Source organism: Macrosteles quadrilineatus, unplaced genomic scaffold (genome assembly GCF_028750875.1).
Source record: "Macrosteles quadrilineatus isolate MER2022 unplaced genomic scaffold, UCM_ALF_1.0 Scaffold_7__1_contigs__length_78375512, whole genome shotgun sequence".
NCBI lineage: Eukaryota > Metazoa > Arthropoda > Insecta > Hemiptera > Cicadellidae > Macrosteles > Macrosteles quadrilineatus.
In genome coordinates this window covers 25,748,574-25,774,259 of record NW_026542600.1, presented here as the reverse complement: position 1 = coordinate 25,774,259, position 25,686 = coordinate 25,748,574, and the positions used below count along the sequence as shown (strand labels likewise).

Sequence of the window (25,686 nt, the reverse complement as noted above, 5' to 3'; positions counted from 1 at the left end):
GAGTTATTGTACATTATTGAGATAAAATGATCAGACAATGTTGAATTGTCTGTGTTAGTGAATATATTATCAGCAACAAGTAAATTACTTTTGATTGATCTACACAAACTGGTGATAAGATTGTTGAATGTTAGTTGTATAACAACTGGTAAAATCCAAATCAAACAAAATCAACTGTTATTGATGTATTTGCATTTGCATCATCAAGATTAACTTTACTAACATCCATTATTTAAATCATAGTTTGTGATATATAAGCAAAATCGTGATTAACGTACTTTACTACTACATGCCAAATTATTTGCGAGTGTTTGTTTAAAAACTATTAGAATTTAATTTCGGTTCATTAAACATATTTTACAATGAGATTTGCTTACAGAAAGAATTTCCAAAAAAATTTAAAAAACCTAGAAGAAAATATTAGTACAACATATATATATATATAGTTAGTTATAAAATATAAATTGTTATAAAACAAGAAAAATCAATATTTATCTCTTCAAAACTATATTCTAATTAACTGTTTAAGGAAAGAATACTTAAATATATAAAGTAAGACTTAAATAATAGCCTACTACAGTACATAACATTTCAGGTGGTTTATAATATTTTTTCTTAATAATCTTTAATTATGGTTGACTAACCATTCTGATGTTTAAATAAATAAAATCTTGCATGGCACAATCTTAAACTATAAACCCGTGAACTGTAAAATTGTAATCAAGTAAAATTGAGTTGAACGTCTGGTTATTTTTTACTTGCAACGTGCTAAATTGGCTTTATCTGAGTTTAAATCTTGAACACTCCATCAGTTCACGCGAAATTGAGATGTTAACTATGAAGTCTTTACATAATCTTATTGGAATATTACTCAGGCACTTGCGATTATATAAAATGTTGACAAATTCCAAATATTTCCACGCAAACATCTGATATGGATTGACGACACAACAGATTTCTGTTACTGGAAAATCGTTTATTGAATATAAAATAAAATCGGACGGTACTAGTTTTTTTTGTTTTACAAAATCTAATGAATTAATAAAGATTGAATTATGATTACGAATGGACTAATTATATAATCACAATTAATATTATAATTTACAAAGATAAAATACTGACAAATGTGTCATTGACTAGTAAAAGCAACTTGCATTCGAAAAATTGATACATTTTTGATAAGGTAATTTAGTTTGCAAGTATATTAAATAATAATTTAACATAATTCAATTTATTACTTTAAATACTTCAGCGAAGTATGACAACTAAGATGCCATTACTATTCAAAAATAGAAAAATATTACTCCATTTAAGAACATTCTTTTTAAAGCAGTCATCAGTTCTAAGTAGTTGTACTATAATTATTTTTTTAAATTTACTACAGTAGATGGTTCATCCGAACAAAAACAGTATAAACCTTTGTTCGCCAAGTGTGCTTTTATGGGTGGTGTGGTATAATGTTAGAATGTCTGTGTTTGTGGGAATTACTCTGGTTTATCCAGCGCCGCCATTTAATAAGGAAATAATATTCACCATGCTGGAAAATTCTCTCTTGGAACGTCAAAATTGTATAATTATTTTTGAAGATAATCAACTGATACGACGCTTGGTGTGTAGTGCTTTATCAAATTTAAGTTAGTTTTAGCCTATTTTTACATTTAGAAATATTGATTGAAATTACAATTACAGTTAAATAGATGAATTAATTAATTCAAATTAAGTGCGTCATTAACGAAACTTACAGAAAATTAGTTCTGTAAAAGTTAACATTAATGGTTTTAACTAATCTTTTAAAAAAAATTAAAATAAAATGTATATTTTAAAAATTAATGAATGATGAAATTGTTGAAGTTTTACAAAGTTAAAGTGATCGAATGTGTGCTAAAAGTTTCGATTTCGAGCGGGATCGATTCCAGGCCCAGATGTTATTTGTCATCAGGGTATCAATCATTAATACTGTGTAAAAACGGTATACGTTAAGTAATAGTAACAAGACCTGAGTTTATACTGTTTCCTTCAAACAAAAAGCCATTAAAATGCCAATGACGTAAATCACGTAAAACAATAATAAAGTTAAAATATATTCGTATAAACAGTCCATAATTATAAATATAAATAAACGTTGCAATGATAGGAATCAAAACGCACTTTTATTTTGTATTTTTGTTTGAAACAGCTTAAAATGTGATAATAAATTTCTTGATTACAACTAATGGTAATACTCCGGGAAAATCGGAAGTATATAAGTATTAAAGAGAATATAATAAACTGTAGAGGTCGAGTGTCAAGAAAAGATCTGAGATATTCTAAGGCCGGTTTTGGAGAATGGAAGACTGTTGAGCGTTCAAAGCTATTCACTACTTTCACTTGAGCAAACTTTTAATGATATGATTGCGAGACGACAAAAACTGCTTGACAACTTGTGTCTATTCTTCTTGTGTTTTCCTCGTCTTTAATCTTGCTTACGTATGTATTCATTAGAAATTGGCTTTGTGAAATGTAAGCAATATAGGTCAAGAGAATGTAATTTAATTAACTCAAATTGGAATAACATAAAAAACTGTTTAAAAACATTTCTATTTTTAGACATTTCGAGAATTTTTTACTACAGAGCACAACCCATTCCTCATTTTAAATAAAGATGTTGTAAGTTTTACAATTTAAACGGTACCTAAATTAAGCACCCACCTAAGTGCTGATGTAATTGATTGATTTATGTTGTATACATTGGCCATCCAACCCAGACAAACTGAAAGGACGACTTACTGTAAACCATAGCATATTTTGTACGACATCAATTATTAACATGTCAAAAGCTAAGAGAAAAATATAATTTTGACAGTAGCGTACTATCTAAAAGGCCCTTACATTCGTTACAACATATTGGTGAGAATGTCTACCCAAATATCGAAAATCCAATTGTAGTACGTAACATAAAAAAATAGTTTGACATTTGAACAAAAAACTTAATATAAATTTTATTCCACTTATTACATAAATCGACACTGATGCACAATGTAACAGGTTAGTCATGTTTTCTGTTGAACAAGAACCAAAAAAAGGAAATGAAAAAGTTTGATATACTTCGACCTAGGTTCAAACGACCTTGCTAATGGAAATACAGTGGATCAGAATGTCATAAAAACTATCTGTCCGAACACACTCAACAACGTCAAACTGTCATTTATCCCACAACTCAAAATTAGATTATTACCCTTTTTTGGTATTTTTTTGCTTGAAAAAATTGTATCATCATTCCCACAACTTAAAATAGATTTATTGTTATTTTTAGTTAAATATTGTTTGGCTGGTAAAAATCGTATCGTCATTAAGTTTACCATCGGGTACATTTTACAATTCACTACAATATATACCCCTGGGCGATGTTGTTTTTTGTGTTTTCTGTATTCAACCCTTGACTATTAATAGATCTACACCATTATAACGCTCTAAGCTGTGTCAGAATTAAAAAGGGCATAGTTGAATTTAGCCACTGATTAGAGTGAACTGATGTAAATTAGGCCAACTTGATTTTTGTCAAATACCCCAAATATTTAACCAAGTCAATCTGAGAAGACGATTTAATTCAAGCAATAGCATATTTTATGTCGCATTAATCTCAATAATAATAACTACGCGGGAAATTTCATTTTAGACTGTAGCGCTATCTGCGAGTGGTTCATCGACTATACTATTTTTTAATAACAAAGTCTACAACAGCTGATCCATATGAATGGGACATCTACTTCAGTACGGTATTCAAAAGTAAAGTATTTAACTGTCTTCAAAATATTCTAAGTAACGTTTATAGCACGTTGGGTACATATAGATTTAACTATTTATATTATTATTAATGTCTTCAATAGACTTTCATTGCGCTTTTCCTGGCGACGTAAGACGCTCTGAAAGGGCGGGATCCACCCTGATTCTGATATATTTGGGGCCAATATTCCACCACCCGCAGATGAGTTCTGTCAAACTTTCAAAAACAAATGTTGTTTTATCTCTTGTCACATAGAAACACATTGGACGGAAATTGGTTCTGTAAACAATTGTACACGTTATTCATAACATTTGGGGAAGTATTTTATATTTCCCACTATTACATCAAACAACATAATAATTTAAATGTGTCTACTAACTCTATGAAAGTTTAGTTACGGCGAATAATGAAGATTTTTATAAAATCCTTCGCTACCACTTAGTCACCAAGCGTCAGTTTAAGTTTAGGTCTTTCCTAGTTGAATAGTAACAAAACAAAGTAACATCAGAAATCGACTGTAACGTCGATTCGTTAATTACTGACCTATAAAACATACTTGTACACCCTATACAGGGTGTCCACAGAAATTGTGTCATTAATTTACATTACTTTCCATGACTATTCATGAGCATTAACCATTGATTTCCATGACTCACGAACTTAACTAGAAAATTATAATATAACGTACACACATGAATAATACTACCAAGACAAGTTATTTCACAGAAAATACTGAAATATGTACGGTATTAACAGATAAAAATGGAGTACAATAGGTACAACAATGAACTAATACAAACTCAAAACCCATAAACTAACTAAATTGATTTGTCGTACATTTGTGAAAAATGCTACAATAGTCGGGGTTACGGCCGACTAGAGTATTGAAAGGTCCCCTGAAATTCATCCATCATTGGGGATTTCCATGACTTTTCATGACCTTTTGCCTATTTCCATGACTTTAAATGACCAGAATTTTTTTCCGTGACTTTCCAGAATGTGCACACCCTGCTATAGCAAGTTAACCGGTATTCCTATGGATTTTCCTTCACAATAAGCGTAAAATGGTGTGTAATAAAATGCATCCTTTAATATAAAAGTAATTTTAACCGTCACATAGCTGACTTGGTGGTTTTTTTTTGCTGCTGGAAAATCAGGAAAAGCTCATTATTTTGGACGAATTAGTTTGGCGAACTGACTACGACTTATCTTTCAATACAAACCAGAGCTGTTAACGAAGCGAGTATCATTAAATAATGTTGACGAATCAAATAGCCGCAGGAGAAGGAAATTGTCTGTAAGATAGCTGATACTGTATCAGACCGGACACACACAGATATGCGTTTGTCCGAGAGACTGGAGCGAGATAGGTCAGGACGATGTGACAACAGCTCCAGACGTGAATATAAATCAACAAGTGATATCCAACAGTTTACACGTAGGCTACACGAAGGTCAAGCATACCTTACTTAGTTCACGAGCTCCATAAAATTGTAGACATGAAATGCATCTTTTTTGCCTCGATTTATACATACTATACTAGGTCATTTCACTCTTCAGTTAGAAACCAAACTATTCCATTTGATTAGGTAGCTATTTCTGACGAATTTAATTTGCGACTTAAAATCAATTAAACCTTGATTTGTGTTTATGCCAGACATAACGAATTGCAATGAAATCGTCACAGTAACAAATTACAATACACAGTTGATGAATAATCAAACATGTTACTAATCACTTACATCAGTCTCACACAAACGGTTTTTTGTTTCCCAACAATTAATTAACATTTTAAATCGTGATTGATTAGGGCGTATTAATATAGTAAGGCCGATTTCAATCACCTAGGTAAGCCTAATGTTAAATTAGTTTCGTTGTTAATGGAATTCGTTTATACATTAATTTTACTTCAAGTATCAATGGACAAAGTACAAAGAATAGATAAATGGTTTCAAATAATATTGACAGAAATAAACAAACGTTGGAATCCATCATCTGTAATCTATTTTCCCACTGATAAAATTAATGGACGTGAGATATTTGCCTAGTGGTGTAGAAAGGGAGGAGGATTAATTGTATTCATGATTAAAATAAAGGGTGAAAGTTTTTATATCTCAGTGAAATAAAACTTGGCGCCACAAGGGCGTGTTCAAGGCCATTTAAAAACACGCAGGAACAAATTTTATCCTTGTTAAAAAAAAATTGATGTGAGCGATTTTCTGTATTTCCAAATTGATTTTTGTTTTAAAAATCAAATCCACTGGTGAATAAATTGATTATAAAGATATAAAATAATGTAACATGGGGATGAGGGGTGGTCTAACAACAGAAATGCATATGACCAACGCTGACGACACCCTAGAGCTGCGTTACGATAAACACAACACCATAGTACGCTGATCAAGTATAAACTCTACTTTACAGATGCTTCTACCTTCATTATCCACAGCTAGTTAATAACTACATGTTAATAAAACAATCTCGTGTTTAGATACAACCCCAGTAATAACCAGGTGTTTCTATAAGCGCTTCAGTAGACTGCTAAATAAGGACTTTTCCTATTTGGCCATCTTAATTTTTATTTGTTTGGGTTGAAACAAATAAAAATTATTTATTGAATGCTATAACCACCAGTCAACGTTTTCAAGAAGGAAATTCACGATTGGCTATTAAAACATACGTTTTATTGTTTAACTGAGTTTTTAGATTGTCCCGTGATCCTAGATTAATTTGTAGCTATAATTGCCCAAGAAATGTTGTTATTGTCAGTCGTATTATATAGGTTTATGATTGTTATATGTGTAAATTTTCTTTTCTTTGGTATTATGATTATATTTTATGACGCAGCCTATTTCATGTAATATGATCAATGGTGAATAAGATGTCCGATTCCTTAAGAAAAGTACTGTAGCTCTGATCTCTATTTTTGGTTGATGAGGTTAATGTTAAACGAAACTTTATGGTAAAGTGTAAAAATCACAGATTAGACATTCTGGAATCAATAGTCTCCAATAAAAACCGCATTAAAGTTCCTTTAAAGTAAAATAGAGTATTTTCTTAAAATATTGTTTTTAAATGACGTTGCTGATTTGTAAACGTGGTGTTTTCTCAATCTTGAAGAGTATGTAGGCACATTAAAATTAATGTGTTACTGTATATTTTGGTTGGCTTAAAACCTACAGGTAATTGGTTTTAAGCCAAGAAAGGTTTGAAATTAAGTTTTTTTCTGTTATTCCAATAACTAAAAAATCAAGCGTTCATAGAATTGTTAAAATATAAGGAAACCGGATCTGTAGAAAACAAATAAAAGTAAATCTACTATGCACACTCTTTTAGAGCTTACGAAAAAAAACCATAACGAATTTTATTTACAATAATAGCTTAATAACACGAAACCTCATAGATATAATATGCAACAATTCATATAAGCTGATCGGTAATGAAGTAAAGACAGCAGGGATACCATCATAAGCTGGATTTGTCGTTAAAAAGTGTCTCGAGGTGCCTGTAATTATTTGGGTTGCGTTGAAAAAATCCTACAGCTATCCTAATAGTTCTAATCAAATGAGGAAATTAAAAAGGGTTACAAATCTAGCAAAAAGTTCAGATGCTATTCACAGTTGTAATATTCAAGCACTGTTTACTAAAAAACGCACAAGCAAAATACAGAAGAGTAAAATTGTTAACTAAATTCAGGGTGTCAGTATTTTTGTATTCCGTGCCCTGTCTCGATCAAGCCAGTTCTAACTTTCCAGCAAATCTACTGTTGAATTTTTCATCCCTGCAACTGCCATAGTGTGGTCGGTCAAGTATCAAAACTTGATGAAGAACAGGTTTGTTTGTTGATAAATGTCGATAATAGAATTAAGGAGTAATATATTTGACTTTGGCAGTGAAAGGTTTTCGTCTGTGTTCGTGTAAATGATGGATTTAATTGTTAAAAGTCTTAATTGTGCAACGAGTACTACACATCACCTCTCGCTATTCCTGATAATTGGAAATGGTAATTTAAACCCGACGGACTGAATTGTTTTGATGTTTACGCCACTGCGAGTAGACCTATTTCACACCGACAACGGGATGAAACAAAACTTGTCATGGGGATAATGATGTTTTCGTTCAACACTGAGTTTCGCCGCGGTAAAATGTTTGGCATTGTTTTTATATCAATTAGTACCGTTTGTACAGCCGTGAAAACAGTAGATAGCCAAATTTTAGGTAACGCTGAATCCATTAATTATTTAGTAAATATATTCTTCGTTAAAATTGAGTTCCCAGACACATTTCAAAGCTCAATTACCGTCGGTATTGGGAAACATAACGAAACAATGCCATATCGATGATACCATTACCATAGTCCATGTTATTATCTGGTACACGAACAATGAACTGACAACCCCATTGTCAAATGAACATCTAGTGATTTGAATTCTGTATTTTTACAAGTTTAATTGGCTAAATACACCGGTAAGTGAAAAATTTAAAAAATATTTAAACTCACGACTAATATCGTAATTAGAACAGGGAAAAGTGCAAAACCTACAGTAAAAATTACAGTAAACGTCGAAAAAAAATATACATAGTTATTGAGATACGGTATTTATATTGCTAGTATAGCTATCCACATTGCTAGTCTTCTAATATATCTCTTATTTTATTGTTATTCTGTGATTGTTCTTAGGTCTTTTATAGTCTACCGTTGTTTATTTTATTTTACAGGTATTTCGATTGCGATCCATACAATACTATATTTAGTGCAACAGTTTTATTTATAATAATCTTTGTTTTTTTTTTTAAGAACGAATAAATGTAGCTAAAAGAATCATAGATTAAAGAAGTAGACACTACTCTTTTAATCTATGATATAATCGAATCAATTAAAACAAAAATAATTACAAATTCTGTGTGTTCTCTAGACCCAAAAGTGTCGGTGGTCTTTTACACGTTAATTCGGTCTAAGTAGAAGCAGTCGTTTGATAAACGGTAGCTAGCTCTGATGCAACAGGAGTGTTATCTCGTTATCAAGGATGACATTTGAGGTAATTAGTAAGGAACATCTTTCAACCTCAGGGACATGCAAAACGAGTTACACCTTTACCCTACAAATCTAACTGCACTTGTATCTTCACTGAGGGTTTATTGAACGAGTTTAACATTTACTCTAGCAGTCCAACGAAATTTACCCCTTGGCTTAAGCTTGGATTAAACTAGATACCCTTATTAAAAGGACCAAAAAACTCTACACATTGGCGAGATAAATTATGACGAGGTATACATTTACGTGAGCAATAATTGACATGTAAAAAGCTAGATACTCCTTTAGATAAACAATCTATTGGCAACCTTGAACAAACACAATAAGAGATATCAAAAAAAGTTAAATGGTAAGTGCCTTGGACTTTTTATTTAAAAAATTGTAGTAAAGTCGAAAAAATTATTTTAGCCGCCATTTTTCCAATATGGCCGCCAACTTTGATTTTTCTTATGCAACACCCTGTATTTTATGATGTATTCTGGTAGAAAATGTAATTTTAAGACGATTTTATTCTTGTAATGTTTTTATAAACCTAACCGTTTCAAGGATAATAATGGTTTAAGTTGTGAAATTTTGAATGGTTTTCGAATAAAACAGCTGGCCTGCTTGCTTAGGCCTTTATCGAAACTCTTTCTCATGCAGAAATTTTAAAACTTTAACCATTATTATCTTTGAAACGGTTAGGTTTATGAAAGAAATTACAAGAATTAAATCGTCTTAAAATTACATTTTCTACAAGAATACCTACATCATAATATACAGGGTGTTCCATAGGAAAAATCAAAGTTAGCGGCCATATTGGAAAAATGGCGCCTAAATAAATTTGTTTCACTTGACTACAATTTTTTAAATAAAAAATCCAAAGCACTTACAGTTTAACTTTTTTTGATATCTCTTATAGTTTTCGAATAAAACGGCTGGCACACTTATATCAATCACCCTGTTAAAACGCGATACTGATTCTTCTAAAAGGGGTATACTTTTTAAATAATCTCAAGAAAACATAGTACAAAAAGAACTTCAATTTTAATCAGACATAACTATTCAAGACTAACTCTAACAATCCATCAAAAGGAAAACACTAATAATTGCAAAATGTAAACAAATAAAACATCTGATGAAATTAATTAACATATAAATAATCATCTAGAGACAGTCATTTTCAACATACTCCCACCTTTTGAGTCTTAAAGTTTTCATTATTTAAAGACTCAAAACACATATTATCATATTAAAAGTTCAGTCTTTTTGGTAACTTAATTTGTTTTCCTCGTTTTCTAAATTTAACTTTATTTACAACTTTTCCATTTGAACTTTCTTTATCTTGCACTTCTTCTACCTCTTTTTCGTTTTTTTTACAGACTTTTTCAATTCATATCCAAAAGCGTCTTCATCACATTCACAAATCTTATTATTTTCAGATTCCATCTTGACAGTTACAGTATCCTCTATATTAGGAATGTCTACACTACACTTGTCAGAAATAGGTGTTAACAAAGATGTTATAGTCATTACACTTGATCTACATGTCACTCCTTTTACTTTTACTTTCCCCATTAACACCCAACCAAGTAAGGTTTCCATTGCAACTAAATCATTTGTCAAAACATGACGTTTCCCTGTAAACAACTTTCCACCAATATCAGATCCAATCAAAACTTCAATTGGCCCTTCTACAGTGTCAGAAACATTAATACCAAAAGACTGCAGTTCATTAATCCAAGGACCCGCTTTGATTGTTGAAACATCATTACATATCACATCTTGATCCAAAACTTCAAAGTTGCAATAGTAAGTATTACACAAATCACTTACCCTTACTTTATGTCGATTGTGTTCAACAGCATTTGTTACTGATCCACCAAACAATGCATGATTAAGGGTTTCCTTTCCAAATGATACATACCCCATTTCTTCTGCAGTTTTCCTCAAAATGTAGGACCTTTGAGAACCAGAGTCAAAAATGACACGTGCTGCTCGTTCTTTATTACTTCCTCTAATATTCACACGTACAGTTTGTAAAAATACTTCAGAGTGTGCATTATTAGCTAAATTACTTTCACAACGTACTAAAGTGTTATCATTAACATAATTTACATTAGATTTATCTTGAGACTTGTTACACATTACTGTTGCATGTCGACCATTGCAAAGAGAACAGTTTAGTCGAACATGACACTTCTTACTAACATGGCCATACTTTGTGCAACGATAACAACATCTGTTACTTGACAATAGGTTTACCTTTTCTAAATGTGTCAGATTACTACAACTCTTACAATTTTCTGTCAAATGTTTTTCACCACAAAAAATACATTTCATAGGGGTTTTACCAACCTTTTGGTTAACAAGTCCGGTTGCAGTTAGTATTGATTCCGTTTCGTCACTAAAGAATGGTTTGGATGACTTACCCAATTGTCTCTTCGAGTCCCCAAAACCAGAGGTAGCAAGTGAAATTCGCTCCTCATTTGTCACTTCAATACGCAGAAACTTCAAAAGTGCATCGAGTCTATTCTTCAAATCAGCTTCTGGATCAAAGTCGGAATGACGTTGCCACGCCCTTAAAAGATCCTCTGGCAAACACGACTCAACTAATGGGTAAAGAATAGCCGCACATTTATCAGTAGTTACTCCTAATGTGTCAAGAGCTCTGATTTGACATTCTAATTTGTCAAATAAAGTCGAAATCACTACCTTTTGGCTCAAGTTATTGAGTAGCAACTTTAAAAGTTCTCGAACATAGACTTCTATCAAAAGATCATCCCTTCCAAAACGACTTTTTAAACTCTGAATAGCATCTCTATAATTCTCTGATGTAGCAGGATAGCTATCTACAATTTGTCTCGCTTTAGAATTTGGAATAGTGGCCTGAACTAAATAGTGGAACTTATCAACATCATCAATAGAGGGATCTTCATCTATCCTCTTAAAAATTCCCCAAAAAGGAAGCCATTCTTTAAGATTCCCGCTAAATTGTACTAGTTTAATCTTGGGAAGTTTAAGCTTAGTCTTTAAATTTGAACTTCCACTCTTAGCTGAATTACTACTGACCAAATCATAATCTCTAGACTCATTCAACCTACTTTGTACCAAAACATTTACTTGATTATAGGTTTCCAAATAACTATAAGCTTTAGACACTTCTTCTTCAAGAATTGCTTCACTTTCCTCAAATTGAAATAAATGGTCAGATATCTTTGTGTCTAAATTCTTTAACTCTTCATAAACCATACTTACAGTTTGAAACCTACCTTTCAATTCATCTAAGTGAACCGTTTCCTGTGTGAGTTCATCCTTTAAATGGTTCACTAGTCTTGAAAAGTTTGCCCTGACAACAGTTCTATGTTTCTTGTTCTTATTAAATTCCCTAACATCAGTTTCACTCATCATACTGTCCTGTCACGGTCGCCAAATGTTAAAACGCGATACTGATTCTTCTAAAAGGGGTATACTTTTTAAATAATCTCAAGAAAACATAGTACAAAAAGAACTTCAATTTTAATCAGACATAACTATTCAAGACTAACTCTAACAATCCATCAAAAGGAAAACACTAATAATTGCAAAATGTAAACAAATAAAACATCTGATGAAATTAATTAACATATAAATAATCATCTAGAGACAGTCATTTTCAACACACCCTGTATATTGGCGACCCTATACACATTGGCGTACTTGTGCTAACAGTGAAACCTAACCAGAGCAATCTAAAGATACAGCGCACTGGCGAGCTTGTATAAAACGAGGCAAACCTTTCTTTCTGCAATCAAACGACATTGTACATGTTGGCGAACTTGTGCTAACAGTGAAACCTAACCAGAGCAATCTAATGATACAGCGCACTGGTGAGCTTGTATAAAACAATGCAAACCTTTCTTTCAGCAATCAAACGACATTGTACATATTGGCGTACTTGTGCTAACAGTGAAACCTAACCAGGGCAATCTAATGATACAGCGCACTGGTGAGCTTGTATAAAACAATGCAAACCTTTCTTTCAGCAATCAAACGACATTGTACATGTTGGCGAACTTGTGCTAACAGTGAAACCTAACCAGAGCAATCTAATGATACAGCGCACTGGTGAGCTTGTATAAAACAATGCAAACCTTTCTTTCAGCAATCAAACGACATTGTACATATTGGCGTACTTGTGCTAACAGTGAAACCTAACCAGGGCAATCTAATTGTACCATATTCTGATAATTTGTACCATAATGTTACAATAGTTTGACACTCATACCATCATGTAACCACAATTTCTGTTTAGGTTGGCAATATGCAAAATCAGGCGATATTTCTAATAAAACAGCTCATGGCTATTTCCCGTGACGTCATATCACGCCACCATCACACCACCTTTCCGAACAAGCCTAAATCCCCTCTCCTCACGTCAGTCCACACCATGTATTAGTCCCGTCAACACCGTATACCCTTTGCGGCCCTCTGAGCCCTTTTAAAATGTAACAAGTGTATTTATTACAACGCCCCATCCCTGACCCCAAAACGTACAGTACGATGACGACGTATCGTACAACTGGCGACGAGGATGGGATTCGAACCCACGCGTGCAATGATACACAATGATACTAATGATACAGCGCACTGGTGAGCTTGTATAAAACAATGCAAACCTTTCTTTCAGCAATCAAACGACACTGTACATGTTGGCGTACTTGTGCTAACAGTGAAACCTAACCAGAGCAATCTAATGATACAGCGCACTGGCGAGCTTGTATAAAACAAGGCAAACCTTTCTTTCAGCAATCAAACGACATTGTACATATTGGCGAACTTGTGCTAACAGTGAAACCTAGATACAGCGCACTGGCGAGCTTGTATAAAACAAGGCAAACCTTTCTTTCAGTAATCAAACGACACTGTACATATTGGCGAACTTGTGCTAACAGTGAAACCTAACCCGAGCAATCTAATGATACAGCGCACTGGCGAGCTTGTACAAAACGAGACAAACCTTTCTTTCAGCAATCAAACTACACTGTACATATTGGCGAACTTGTGCTAACAGTGAATCCTAGCTCGAGCAATCTAATGATACAACGCACTGGCGAGCTTGTACAAAACGAGACAAACCTTTCTTTCAGCAATCAAACTACACTGTACATATTGGCGAACTTGTGCTAACAGTGAAACCTAACCCGAGCAATCTAATGATACAGAGCACTGGCGAGCTTGTACAAAACGAGACAAACCTTTCTTTCAGCAAACAAACGACATTGTACATATTGGAGAACTTGTGCTAACAGTGAAACCTAACCAGAGCAATCTAATGATACAGCGCACTGGCGAGCTTGTGCAAAACAAGGTAAACCTTTCTTTCAGCAATCAAACGACATTGTACATATTGGCGAACTTGTGCTAACAGTGTAACCTAACCCGAGCAATCTAATGATACAGAGCACTGGCGAGCTTGTACAAAACGACACAAACCTTTCTTTCAGCAATCAAACTACATTGTACATATTGGCGAACTTGTGCTAACAGTGAAACCTAACCCGAGCAATCTAATGATGCAGCGCACTGGAAAGCTTGTATAAAACAAGGCAAACCTTTCTTTCAGCAATCAAACGACACTGTACATATTGGAGAACTTGTGCTAACAGGGAAACCTAACCCGAGCAATCTAATGATACAGCGCACTGGCGAGCTTGTGGAAAACCACGAAAACCGTTTCCAAGCAATTAATCGGCTTTGTACTACATTGGCGAAATTATAAAAATCCTAAAAACCCGCGCATTTGCCCGAGAATACAAGAAAAAACTCCCACAGTTCAATTGGTTTTTATGTATGATTCCTTTTTGATCATACATTGTAAAATAATGGGAATATCAAAATAATACTTTCAATTTGAACAAAAATTTATTTAAGAAAGAGTAAGAGGGTAAAGACAATGTAAGACAGTGCAAGGAACATGGATGGACCAAGTGGGTTTCCTTGCACTTATTATAGCATGCCAAGTAGCTAATTGATGCATTTGCTTACTTTTGCCACACTATTTTATCCGCACTCCAGTATTCCAACCAAACAACACAAAACAGTGTGCTTTTATTAAGCACAATACGTGTGCGCTTGAAAATAAGCTGGCTACAACAACTACAAAAAGATACTACAACTACGATCAGCTGGTGCAGTGTTTCCCATTTTGTTCAACGATTGGATTTAACCTAACCTAAAAACGTGTTGTATAGTGTTTGAAAGACTAATTATTTGCTTTAGTAACTGTAGGAAAAATAATGTGTATAATGTGTAACGTGAGTGCAAAGTGCCACTTCTCACACTATACACAAATAACTATTTACTATTTAACATTTGGATACCTGGTTAACCTTTGACAAAAGGTAGAACTAAATTGCACTTTGACGACTGATAATAAAACGATTTCATTTGCGTTTTAACTGCTGAATACAAAACGAATTGATAGGCCTACTTATTCTGCAGAATGAACCCCCAATAAAGCATTCACCTTACTGGGCAAATGTTGGTACTTGGTACATTCAGAAAACGTGTATTGATATCGTATTAGTCTTATTCCAACAAATCAATCAAAAAGTAGAAAATTTGTAGAATCGTAAACTAACCAACGCCACACTCTACCTTGGCAACGAAATCAACAAATTTGATTCATATCGTTCGCTGGTAATTCAGTCAGATTTTACTATACATTTGTAAAGAATACGTTTATTTTACGATTTATTCAAGTTTTTAGACGGTATTGTTCGGCGCGGCGAGGACAAATTTCTTTGGAATTCAGCGTCTTCGTACCTTTTATTGTAAAGTTTTCAATGACACGTAAATTATTAAAATTTTTCAGACTTTTATTCTATTGATTAAAAGTTTATTTTTTAACGAATTTCCGTATAGGGAAGTAGCTATTACTGTAGGTGGCACAGTAAGCCCTAGGCCCGTGACCAATTGGAGAATAAGTCAACCTTTTGTAGTTTGCTTGTTTATGCATATCAAAGTCAAAGTCAAATCGTTTATTTCCAAAATTTAAACAATACAATAAACAGATATAAATTATAAAGAAATATATTTTTCCGCATAGGCATAAGCCCGTGTGCGGAAAAAGAGTTCTAAATCTGCTATTTTGTATATTGTTGGTATATTTGATCAAACTTAGTAAATTTATTTATTTTATAATAAGCTACTAATATTTTACCAAATCACACTTCATTACCCCCTATGTAGCAACAAACCCAGGTAGCCTACTCATTAAACCTAATAATGTTAGTTAAATAGATTTAAGTGAAAGTGAAATAAAAATATATATATATATATTTTTAGAAAACAAAAATTTACTTAGCCTGCAGGTTTGCTGCGGAGTAATTTTTATTTACTTTTGTTTAGGTGTCATGGAACCCGGGAAAATTGCGACTTCTACCGAAATAACTTGCGTCCCATTGCCTCATTTAAGGTCTGATGAAAACAAACACTTAACTAAAGACAACAAATCGTTCGATAAAACTAGGTTACACCATTAATTCTGAGTTTAAACTAAGCCTACGATGCACCAGAAACCCCTTGTAACCCTACGCGGTCTACAGCGGTTACAGCAAAGTCTACAAAGCTAATAATCCAAAGGCTGCAGATATTAATCTTGACACACAATAATACAAGATTGGGGATCCGACCTCAGTACCAATAACTCGACGTTTGATACAGTTATTCTCTTTATAGATGCCACTCGTCTGTAGCCAAGGAGAATGTCACAGTTATATTTTCACTAATAATGAATTGAATTTGTTTGAGGAATTAAAGGTCTATTTTACACGGTTGGCGAAAACCCCGGTGTTAAAACGAGAGTAAAAAACAAGTTTCACAACGTCCAAGTTGATTACTTCAGTCAATTAAGTCCGGAAATGGTTTGATTAAATTGCGATAGTTTTGAATGGAATAATCGCTATCGTTTTCAGATGCAGCTAAAATATAACTTTTTTACAAATTATAAATTGGAATTTTAATAACAATTTTTGATTGAGCAAAAATTTTAAACATTAGCTATACTTAAGTTAGTAAATTAAAAGTTCTAGCATTACATTATTCAAACCATAGTTAATTTGTATGTATTAGATGCCAATATTATTCAGCAAAACTACCAAACTCTAGCCTAGAGGATAAATTATTTCCTTGCATTGCCTGGAATTGTGAATACGAAGGCACGGTCTAACTCAAGTTTAAAATTTTTACATAAAAGGCCCAATTCCACTCATTTTCTAATTATTCATTAAATACCAAGAGCCACAAATCTTCCGAATATTTCCCAAAACACTTTACGATAGTTAGAAGGCAAGATGGAGAAATTTTAATTTCTAAGAGCTAAAAAGGAGAGCTGAAAGATTGCTGAACAGATTTTTTCCAACTTTAAATTCAATAGAAGCTAGAACCAATGGAACTTTTAAGGGGACCCTAAAAATCATGGAGTTTTATAATGATTGTATGTGGTAATTTTCCTCTTTTTTAACAATTTTTTCACTATAGTCGGTTGACTTTCTCAGGGATCACGACCATAAACGCACTAATAATCAAACAAATGAAATCTGTTTTGGTCCATGTTTGGATGTCCATAGCTGATGTGAAGCGATGTATTACATTAACGCCGAAGACTATACCAAACCGTAAACAACGGTGTTTTGTAATTAATTGGTAAATTTCGTTTCCATGCGAATCAGTGTAACATACAAACTCTTTTTATTCTGACTCTACTAAAGTGATGCGAGGTCGAGTTTGCTAGTTTAACTATTAAATAATTAATTTATTACCAACTATCACAAATTAATATAACTATAACTATTACAAATTTATGGCTTTTGATACCTAATAAGAGAACCAATTTTGAATTTATAGCACCACTTTTTATTACCAATTAGCAATTTTAAAACAAATTTATTACTAGACTTGTTGTATTAACTGTTGTTGTACTCGTAGTTATAGTGTTTCCGTCTTTATTATTAGTTATAAAATTAGTTAAAGAATAAATGTTAACTTTTGCGATTTCCAAGACCTACAGATTTTTATTTTGTTGTTCCACTTTTACGTCCTGGGACGGTAAGCTCTAGCCCAGATCTGTTTTCACATTACGGTGAACAAGTTCTTACTCTGGCTAGGCCTAGAGTCGCGGCATTGTCACATAGCTAAAATCCATTGATGATTGGCGGGATTTGAACCCGAGATCTCGTGAACCGAAGCCCAGCGCTCTACCACAAGATATACGGATGCAATTCGTCAGTTTACTATTTCTAGCTGGTGACCAATGGAGTGGCGAGTTACTGAGGTAGTGTGTACCGGGTACCAGCACGTGGCCCGGGCCAGTCTAGAGGCTGTTTGTCTAGCTGGTGACCAATGCAGTGCGAGTTACTATGGTAGTGTGTACCGGGTACCAGCACGTGGCCCGGGCCAGTCTAGAGGCTGTTTTTCTAGCTGGTGACAAGGGCAGTGGCGAGTTACAGAGGTAGTGTGTACCGGGTACCAGCACGTGGCCCGGGCCAGTCTAGAGGCTGTTTTTCTAGCTGGTGACCAGTGCAGTGGCGAGTTACTGAGGTAGTGTGTACCGGGTACCAGCACGTGGCCCGGGCCAGTCTAGAGGCTGTTTGTCTAGCTGGTGACCAATGGAGTGGCGAGTTACTGAGGTAGTGTGTACCGGGTACCAGCACGTGGCCCGGGCCAGTCTAGAGGCTGTTTGTCTAGCTGGTGACCAATGCAGTGGCGAGTTACTATGGTAGTGTGTACCGGGTACCAGCACGTGGCCCGGGCCAGTCTAGAGGCTGTTTTTCTAGCTGGTGACAAGGGCAGTGGCGAGTTACAGAGGTAGTGTGTACCGGGTACCAGCACGTGGCCCGGGCCAGTCTAGAGGCTGTTTTTCTAGCTGGTGACCAGTGCAGTGGCGAGTTACTGAGGTAGTGTGTACCGGGTACCAGCACGTGGCCCGGGCCAGTCTAGAGGCTGTTTTTCTAGCTGGTGACCAGTGCAGTGGCGAGTTACTGAGGTAGTGTGTACCGGGTACCAACACGTGGCCCGGGCCAGTCTAGAGGCTGTTTTTCTAGCTGGTGACCAATGGAGTGGCGAGTTACTGAGGTAGTGTGTACTGGGTACCAACACGTGGCCCGGGCCAGTCTAGAGGCTGTTTTTCTAGCTGGTGACCAGTGCAGTGGCGAGTTACTGAGGTAGTGTGTACCGGGTACCAGCACGTGGCCCGGGCCAGTCTAGAGGCTGTTTTTCTAGCTGGTGACCAATGGAGTGGCGAGTTACTGAGGTAGTGTGTACCGGGTACCAACACGTGGCCCGGGCCAGTCTAGAGGCTGTTTTTCTAGCTGGTGACCAGTGCAGTGGCGAGTTACTGAGGTAGTGTGTACCGGGTACCAGCACGTGGCCCGGGCCAGTCTAGAGGCTGTTTTTCTAGCTGGTGACCAATGGAGTGGCGAGTTACTGAGGTAGTGTGTACCGGGTACCAACACGTGGCCCGGGCCAGTCTAGAGGCTGTTTTTCTAGCTGGTGACCAGTGCAGTGGCGAGTTACTGAGGTAGTGTGTACCGGGTACCAGCACGTGGCCCGGGCCAGTCTAGAGGCTGTTTTTCTAGCTGGTGACCAATGGAGTGGCGAGTTACTGAGGTAGTGTGTACCGGGTAACAGCACGTGGCCCGGGCCAGTCTAGAGGCTGTTTTTCTAGCTGGTGACCAGGGCAGTGGCGAGTTACAGAGTTAGTGTGTACCGGGTACCAGCACGTGGCCCGGGCCAGTCTAGAGGCTGTTTTTCTAGCTGGTGACCAGGGCAGTGGCGAGTTACAGAGGTAGTGTGTACCGGGTACCAGCACGTGGCCCGTGCCAGTCTAGAGGCTGTTTTTCTAGCTGGTGACCAGGGCAGTGGCGAGTTACAGAGGTAGTGTGTACCGGGTACCAGCACGTGGCCCGGGCCAGTCTAGAGGCTGTTTTTCTAGCTGGTGACCAATGCAGTGGCGAGTTACAGAGGTAGTGTGTACCGGGTACCAGCACGTGGCCCGGGCCAGTCTAGAGGCTGTTTGTCTAGCTGGTGACAAGGGCAGTGGCGAGTTACAGAGGTAGTGTGTACCGGGTACCAGCACGTGGACCGGGCCAGTCTAGAGGCTGTTTTTCTAGCTGGTGACCAATGCAGTGGCGAGTTACAGAGGTAGTGTGTACCGGGTACCAGCACGTGGCCCGGGCCAGTATAGAGGCTGTTTTTCTAGCTGGTGACAAGGGCAGTGGCGAGTTACAGAGGTAGTGTGTACCGGGTACCAGCACGTGGCCCGGGCCAGTCTAGAGGCTGTTTTTCTAGCTGGTGACAAGGGCAGTGGCGAGTTACAGAGGTAGTGTGTACCGGGTACCAGCACGTGGCCCGGGCCAGTCTAGAGGCTGTTTTTCTAGCTGGTGACAAGGGCAGTGGCGAGTTACAGAGGTAGTGTGTACCGGGTACCAGCACGTGGCCCGGGCCAGTCTAGAGGCTGTTTTTCTAGCTGGTGACCAGTGCAGTGGCGAGTTACTGAGGTAGTGTGTACCGGGTACCAGCACGTGGCCCGGGCCTGTCTAGAGGCTGTTTAGTCTGTAGTCTGAAGCAGCAGGGCGGCGCGGGGCGGGTGAAAGGTTCCTGTCTGTGTCTATGTCACGCCCAAGGCCGCACACCGAGCTTTCTCCCCGATCTGCCATCCACTATCCGCTATCCGGCATCCGCCATACACTCTCCGGCACCGCTTTGGTGACTGGCACATTGCGGTTCCACGCCAAATTGTTAGATTCCCATCAGTAAAATTGTTTGAGGGGAAAAAAATTTCAAAGGTGCTTCCTACCGACCAGTCCCGGGGATTGGATAAAGAAGCTTTGAAACACAGACAAAATAAAAAGGTCATGCTAAAGGGTGTGTTAAACAATACTATTTACGTAGGAAACACCCTTTATCGCACGAATTGATAAAACAACACGTTGGTGTTTCATACAGTTGCCTTTGAATGGAAATAAGTTCCCTCGTGCGGAAATAAAACAAGTAAATTTCGATTGGTAAGAATGAGAGGCGATTGAAAGGGAAACGAAATTGGGTAAAGAGCTTCTTAGTGACCAAGGACGGGGATTATGTGGACAAGTAATATGTGAAGTTTTAATATGATTATACCTTCATAATTTTCAAATCACAACACGAATAAAGTCAGTTAAGGGTTGACTGTGTTTAACACATACGACTGAAAAGCATAAATGTTGAGAAGATAAGTTTACGTACAATATCGCTGCACGTATTTCCTTAGAAATGTTTTTAGCAAATTCAATAGACAAGTAGTTGAAACCCACTACTTTAGTTTTATTTGTTGTCGTTTGTTGCTGCTAATTGCCATCGCGCTGATGGCCTTAAACAACAGGTCGAAGTTAGGATTATAGGATTCCACAAACATTACCTGATCATAACTTGTTGTACTAGTGTTTACGTCTTACCGTTACCAGTCAATGCCACTGCCAAAGAATTCTAAACTTTTATGAAGTCTACAATTGTAGTTGACGACTTTCAACAAGACCATGTTCGACCATTTCTTGCAAAACAAGTGTAAAAGCTTTATGTATAAAACCACAAACAAACATAAAAATATTTGTATATGATATATAATTCGAAAAGGTATATAGGTCCTGATTACGGTAATAGCTGCTTTCCAAAGAAAAATACGCTTAAAGATGTCACAACACTACAGTTCGTCAGCAAAAAGTGGGTGTACGAGTTTTTCGAATCGATCGAACGGGTTATTTCTTTAACAATGAAAATCGAGGTTGGTGATTAAGCGAAACAGACAAAATAATCTCGAGTCAACAACTCCTTTTGCTTACCTTGAACTTCCTACATAGTTCTCACACTCCATTGTCATCTCTGTCGTGATGATCAGATTAATAAAGGGATCGGTATTGTTTCAGTAATGTAAATTAGCAACACGGATGAATCAAACTAAAAGTAACATCTTTATAACTGATAAAGATTTCAGTAAAAACTCACTAGAAACTACAATAAAAACAAGATATTTTGTTTTGAATTTCTCAGCTCCTCCCTGCCCACTCTCGAATTATCAAAATTGCTCCAAACACAGGGTCGGTATTTGATATGACAATGATAGACCAGAGTGGCCTTGAACTGTATAGAGATCTTCCGTGTCTGAGGAACGTCCATGTTGGTACAAGGTTACATACATCGCAACAATGGTGGGTGTTACCCGCCGCCGCCGCCGCCGCGCCGCAGAGGAAAGGATATTGTCTTCACCCCCTGCTTGTAAGTGTATGATCAATTTGCTATTCGTTTCGCATCCTGATCCGACTAGAGGAAGAAATGCGCCCCACTAAAATTTAGAGTTACAGTTTTGGACCAATGAGAAGCTTAGTGTTAAAACACCGGCCGATAGTTGTGGCGTCTGAAAGAACTTTCAGTTTCTTTTGGACAATACATTTTGTACATGTGGCATTTCTTTTCTTTCGGTGATTTCAAAGTGTGTAAAACCCCTAAAAGAGTCTATCGTGGATCGCGGAAATTAAGTGATTAAAGAGAAATAAGAAGGTGTCCCTGTGGTACTGTGTAGTGAGTGTGGTTCATCGGTTCATCGCGGACGTCGCGTATTCTACCATGAAATCAAATTCTTGGAACCTTCAAACAATGATAGATGGTATATTTCAAAACATTTGTCCCCCTATGACGCTAGGCACGAGCCCGGGATTGTTTTTCACATTACTTCAGGCACAGAAAACGTACTACTATAATAGTAGTTATAGTAGTACGTTTTCTGTGCTTCAGGCTAGACCTAGGGGTTTTGGCATTATCACTTGGATACAATCCATTGGTGACATGGCGGGATTTGAACCCGGGACCTCTGGGACTGAACGTGTTCTAACCACTACACCAGCTCGCTCCCCATATTTAAACACTTTAGTGATGGTTTATTTTAAAATACAAAAACCTATCTATCATTTCAACCGGTATACGTTTGTGCCTCATTCCCATTGGGAAGATATTTCCAAATCGGACCCACAGAGTTAGAGAGTTTGATGTAAATATTACACCATGACAACATTACGCCGGTAAGTGGCCTCGACTGGCGACACCATTTAAAGAGTTGTATTTTTCTCAATCAATCATTTGAACACGCAAGCACCTCACATTCGTTTAATCGCGTAGGGAAACATGCCAGCTTCGGTTCGATACTTTTAAATTCCAGCTGATGTTATCTTTACGTGGGATCGTTGGTCGGCGGACAATATAAACTAATAATCGGTTTTGCACGATTTGCTACTCTACAACAGATATAAAATCCCCTCCGACAATGAATTATATGCTTGCAAACGTGCGTGCTCACTAAATTCTGAACAAACTTATGGTTCACAAAAATGTTGGAATTAATAGTCTAGAAGTTTATATTAGAGCAAGATTTTACTCGTTTCTGTATTGTCAATGAAACTTCATTATTGTTAAGCCTCATCGGACATATTATTTCAAAAAGATTTAGACTGCTTAGGCTGGCTTGATATTAATATTATCTTGCCTCTTGAGGCCTTATTGGCCCTAATCATACTAATATGGTGCAACTGTGGATGTGGCGGAAAATTATTGTGAGGATCATCAACATCATAAATGTATTTTGGTGTCTTACTTGTGTACAATGTCTACTCTTCATAAGTAGCTTGGTGTTTAAGGGCCATTACGAAACATACTTCAAGTGTCTAAAGTCACTGACCATAAAAAGTCATGTCAATATTTTGTCTAAACCAAAGAAATTCGATTGTAAAAAGCAATACTGCAAGTTTTGTCGCTTTGCTAAATGCTAAAAGATACCTTCAATAATGGATATCAAGCAATTTAAACTTGACATATATTTTATCTTTTTTGTATATTTACTAGTTCTATAACTGGATAATAGTTATTTTTAGTAAATTTGACTTGGCTAATGCATCTGTAATGTTGATCTGGCTAAATAAATGAGTTATTGAGTTACTGTTTAATTTTGGCAAGAGTGTTTGGAATTAAATACCAGTTAGGAAATATAGGGTTTTAACACGTGTAAAAGTGACTAAAGTTGTTGTTAAATTTCAAACACCGACTGGATACAAAATGGCGTAAAATTAATCCCCTAAACAGCGGCAAACGAGAAGAGGGCGGTAAGAACTGTTGCATCGTACTCGTAAACAAAACGGAGAGGGATATTTGTCGATCAATAGGAACCCTAGACGGCAAGGATTTGATGGGTGACAAGGGCCGCGTCGAGCTCCGTGGTGAGCAGGTGTGTTGAGGGGTAAGTTTGCGGTACTGTACCCACCACAACAATACAATACACATCACAACACAGTGCAATATAGTAGTGTGCAGGTGTATTGAGGGGCAAGTTGCCGGTACTGTACCCACCACAACAATACAATACACATCACAATACAGTGCAATACAGTAGTGTGCAGGTGTGTTGAGGGGTAAGTTGTCGGTACTGTACCCACCACAACAATACAATACACATCACAATACAGTGCAATATAGTAGTGTGCAGGTGTGTTGAGGGGCAAGTTGCCGGTACTGTACCCACCACAACAATACAATACACATCACAATACAGTGCAATATAGTAGTGTGCAGGTGTGTTGAGGGGTAAGTTGCCGGTACTGTACCCACCACAACAATACAATACACATCACAATACAGTGCAATATAGTAGTGTGCAGGTGTGTTGAGGGGCAAGTTGCCGGTACTGTACCCACCACAACAATACAATACACATCACAATACAGTGCAATATAGTAGTGTGCAGGTGTGTTGAGGGGTAAGTTGCCGGTACTGTACCCACCACAACAATACAATACACATCACAATACAGTGCAATATAGTAGTGTGCAGGTGTGTTGAGGGGCAAGTTGCCGGTACTGTACCCACCACAACAATACAATACACATCACAATACAGTGCAATATAGTAGTGTGCAGGTGTGTTGAGGGGCAAGTTGCCGGTACTGTACCCACCACAACAATACAATACACATCACAATACAGTGCAATATAGTAGTGTGCAGGTGTGTTGAGGGGTAAGTTTCCGGTACTGTACCCACCACAACAATACAATACACATCACAACACAGTGCAATATAGTAGTGTGCAGGTGTGTTGAGGGGCAAGTTGCCGGTACTGTACCCACCACAACAATACAATACACATCACAATACAGTGCGATATAGTAGTGTGCAGGTGTGTTGAGGGGCAAGTTGCCGGTACTGTACCCACCACAACAATACAATACACATCACAATACAGTGCGATATAGTAGTGTGCAGGTGTGTTGAGGGGTAAGTTGCCGGTACTGTACCCACCACAACAATACAATACACATCACAATACAGTGCGATATAGTAGTGTGCAGGTGTGTTGAGGGGTAGGTTGCCGGTACTGTACCCACCTCAACAATACAATACACATCACAATACAGTGCAATATAGTAGTGTGCAGGTGTGTTGAGGGGCAAGTTGCCGGTACTGTACCCACCTCAACAATACAATACACATCACAATACAGTGCGATATAGTAGTGTGCAGGTGTGTTGAGGGGTAAGTTGCCGGTACTGTACCCACCACAACAATACAATACACATCACAACACAGTGCAATATAGTAGTGTGCAGGTGTGTTGAGGGGCAAGTTGCCGGTACTGTACCCACCACAACAATACAATACACATCACAATACAGTGCGATATAGTAGTGTGCAGGTGTGTTGAGGGGTAAGTTTCCGGTACTGTACCCACCACAACAATACAATACACATCACAATACAGTGCGATATAGTAGTGTGCAGGTGTGTTGAGGGGTAGGTTGCCGGTACTGTACCCACCTCAACAATACAATACACATCACAATACAGTGCGATATA

General features: G+C 36.9%; 1 protein-coding gene across 1 annotated transcript in view; it reads right to left on the bottom strand.

Moving 5' to 3' along the window:
* Window positions 1–25,686, bottom strand: part of LOC128998261 (plexin-A2) — a 207,156-nt gene that overhangs the window by 166,808 nt on the left and 14,662 nt on the right. The window lies entirely within an intron of this gene.